The sequence below is a fragment of the Melanaphis sacchari genome, unplaced genomic scaffold (assembly GCF_002803265.2).
Source record: "Melanaphis sacchari strain LSU unplaced genomic scaffold, SCAv2.0 Contig27_pilon_pilon, whole genome shotgun sequence".
NCBI classification, from domain to species: Eukaryota; Metazoa; Arthropoda; class Insecta; order Hemiptera; family Aphididae; genus Melanaphis; species Melanaphis sacchari.
In genome coordinates, this window is record NW_020271152.1 from 2,486,711 (window position 1) to 2,491,096 (window position 4,386).

The following is a 4,386-nucleotide window of genomic DNA, read 5'->3' on the forward strand; positions in this document are numbered from 1 at the left end:
TTATTATTGTCATTTATTTGACGGTTATAATTCTCAATTTATTCTTTTTTTTAGTTCATAACTCATAGGTAAGTTAAATGTGAAAAAATTCAACATTTGCGTCTAGTCATTAAAAACGTTAAAACTCGGCTATTATTTTAAAATCTAGAAAATTTACATCTTTATCAATATTTTTCACAGTTTTAAAAAAAAATGTATCCATATTTTTCATCAATTTTTAAACAGTTTTAACTGATATTCAATAATGAAACATATATATTGAGTATGAGTTTTAATGAAACGATTATATAAATCCGAATATACCTACGTTTGTTTACAATATTCGTTTCACCTAAATATTTTCGAAATGCTCAACACTTAAGATTTCAAGCATTCTCAAATGCAAAGAATTTTGGTTAGGAATTGCTCTTTTTCTTTGCAATATATTATAGTTACTGACCAACGGAAAATATCGCGGTTACCCGTTCCGAGAAATATAAACTTTACAGAGACGACCGTAGAACAAAGTGTCTCTCCTTCACCATTTCCGCGAGTCCGTTGTGGTTGGTTCTCGATCAAACATTTTTCGCGTGGTCATCCACTAAGTATTTTGTACTTTGTAATCGTTGAGTGACAAAATTCCAGCGAAACGAATTGTGTACATTACTTCCCAAGGGCGGCACATCAAAGTAAGATAAAACCATGTCACCAATATTATTCACGCGTCATGTTTCCTATAAGGGTCGACACGTTTAATGTTTTTCATACACTTCAACGACCGTTATTGGCGTTATTTTAGAAATAATGCATATATTTAGTAGTATATTATATTATATTACTATACATTTTGTATTTACCTAGCTAAATGTGTGAAATCCAACTTAAACCTTGGTGAATATGATCAGTTGTCGCGTTATATAGAATTGCAATTTGGAATGAGTTTTGGTATCAAAAAATGTTAAAGTAAAGTTATTCTTAAAAAATTAGTATTCGTTTTAATCGAATAAATATTGAAATTACTAAATGAAATAATTTGTTAATATACTTGAACGTTTTAACAGCACAATTGTTTTTAATTATAATGTATTAAAGATATAAACTGAGCTCAAAAATATATTTTGAATACTATTTATTCACGCAATACGGTCATCGAAGTTACATAGTTATATTGTCTTTTACTGTTGATCATTTTTTTTTTTTTTAATTTAAATTGACTAAATCGTTTATAATATATATATATATTGTGAATTATGATTACAAATAAACGAAAATGTTGTACGACATTTTGTGATTATATACCAAACACCGATCTCGTCTTATAATATTATCTTAAATACTTGTACTTGTATGAGTTTTATTGGTCCTAATTACCTACGCGTGATTAAATGTCTGGTATATAACGCTATTTAAATAATAATCATGGATAACCTATTTCAATAATACGTTCTTATAGTTAAAAAATATTTGCACCACGTATTGCCAGTATGTTTCGGTACATTAACAATTAAAACTTGAAGAGTGCATTATCAATGTACCATTTAATTATTTATTCTAGAAACTATATAGATATAGGTAGATAGTTAAGAATGTTTATACTTTATATCCAAATATAAAATAAAAATTGATAAATTATTCAGAACAAATAAATCGTTTTAAGTTATTTACACTTAAAATATATTTTCGTGGAAACAATTAAACATGTACAAAAAACTAACAGAATGCTATTGTATTATATATATATAATATATAATCAAATAACCCAAAATGTAGTATGTGCTAGTCGTGTCTAGTTGTACATAGATATATCTAAATCGGCAATATATTTTTAATGCCTAATCTCTACTGCATATGGCCGCTTTTTTAGAATTTAATAGTTTCTAAGAAAACCGACATGTTTTTGTTTACATTTTTATGTACAACGCCAAAAAAGATTAGATTACACGGTCTTATCAACTTCTTAAACACGTCTAAAACGTTATCGACGTAAATGCCGCCGCTGCAATATAACTGCCACACGCTGAATTCACGTTTACCTTTACTGCTCAGCGTAGGTATAAACTTTTATCTTAAAATTACTTATATTATACAGTTTTACTTACTTTTGGACTTAATGTACATTGATTTTTGTGGTTTCGAAATATTATTAAAACTGTTCACTATCTGAAATATTAACTACATATTATATTAATCGTATTATTACCTATATAAAAGGCGATTTTTGAGTTACGTTTCTACATATTTAATGTACATAATATAGGTACTGTTGTAGGTTGGTATTTATATATGCGGCGATATTAAGTAGGATGATGGAATTTATGCGGAAGGTGATCAACACAATAACATTATTGACGAATTGGTTTATTGTTGGTTATTGTTAGTAAATGTTTGTAGGCAATCTAAAATTTGTGAACCAATAAACTACGAAAAATAAATATAAAATATATTTCCCCCTAGAACGCGACGAATAATGAATAATATTTGTTTATAGTAATTTATCAAGATATAATTGCTCATAATTAAAAATCATAATATGCATTATGTTGAATGTTCATATTTTTATCTCATCTTTCAAAGTTCACACACGTTATCATGGTAGTAAACATTTTGTAAATCATCCGTACACGCGGTTACTGCTTATGACAACGGTGTACAAGTTGTACACGACTCGTGATTTGGTAATTTAATAAATTATGAGCGTATCCATAAGCTCACTAGGTTTTTAAAATAGATTTGTTGGCTGAAATTGTTGCTTTTGAGTCGTACCTGTTAAACTTGAGGGGTCGAACCCCGACTCAAACTTTTCTATGGGAACTCTGCCCGCGGATCCCTCATGCACTCGGCACTTATATGAGTGCATCATAGTCTAGTAATAGGTTTAACGGAAACGTTAAGCCGCATATGTCGTTTAAATATGTATACCTACATAAATACATCACACGCACACGATTGATTTCCATTTTCGCGAATAAATGGTAAATAACAAATGAGTATTATAAATAATTCATCGGAAATTCGTTTTGATACGTTATTATTACGTATATAATAATATAATATTATATGGTGGCACTAACCTTACGAAATTACGGGCGCAGTCACATCAAATAAGTCTTGGGGAGGGTCGTGTATACAAACGTTCCATTGATTTTATGAGGGTGAAAATAAATAGAATATTTACACTGTGCGTCAATACTTCATGGACAAGTTATTATGAAAAACGGAAATGTATAGTAGGTAGTATACACTTATATGTAAATTAATATATTCAAAAATTAATTTCACGAACATTTGCGATTAATTCATACTCATATTCGCAACATGTGCAGTAGTCAAACATTGTAAACATTTTTGTATTAACTCGATAGGGTATTGAATTGTTTTTGAAATGCTTTAGAATTTATTAACAATAATGTAGACGCTTATTTCTATTATTTAACGGTCAATTGCAATATAAATATATATAATATTACATAGTTATTCACAATTATCAATTACAAATATTGAATATTTAATGATATAAAAGTCTAAAAAGGAATACGCTTTTAAGAATATACTCAATAATATATTTACAACCTTCCTAATTCTAACCAATTTAAAAAATATTTATATATATACTTCTAATATTATCATGAATGTTTTAATTTTATCTAGTCTTAAATCCACGAAGATGATTTTTACTTAAATTCGAATTCAATTAACTAAAATGTATTGCTCTATAAAATGTGTTCAAATACATTCTGTAAAAAAATGAAGTACGATATATTAAGCTATACAATACCTATGAATTAAAAAAATAATACATGATAATAATAATTTTAAATCATAAATTATCGCAATAATGAATAAGATTTTAAATTAATAATATTTTTTTTTTAGTGAAAACTCGCAAGCACAAGATGTTTAATGGCATTTAGAGATGAAATTATACTGTGAATTTCATTGGCAATGTGTATATTTGATCCACATGGGCGCGTATATTAATGTATTAATTATTATACTGCGCCTGCATAGACGTCTATAAAAAATGTTTCATTAGCTGTTTAACATTTGATACGGTTCAAAAAACCGTGCACATATGTTGTTTAACATATTCAGTTCATCACATGTTATTTTTGTGTAAGGAAAAAAATATGATTTGACATCAACTAATACGCATTTTTTTAAAACCGCATATACGATGAAAAAGTTATAAGAACTGAACATGTATCTTGTGTGTGTGTGTGTGTGTGTGTGTGTATGTGTGTGTGTGTGTGCGTGTATCATTTAATATAATTTATACTTTATCCCGTTTTCCTTGTATTGTAGTTTTTACAATAATGATACATAAAAATGAATTTCTCCTATTGCCACACTCGTCTCTTTAATTGTTATGACCCTTCGGAGATAAACTCGCGTGTGGCTAGAGGGCCA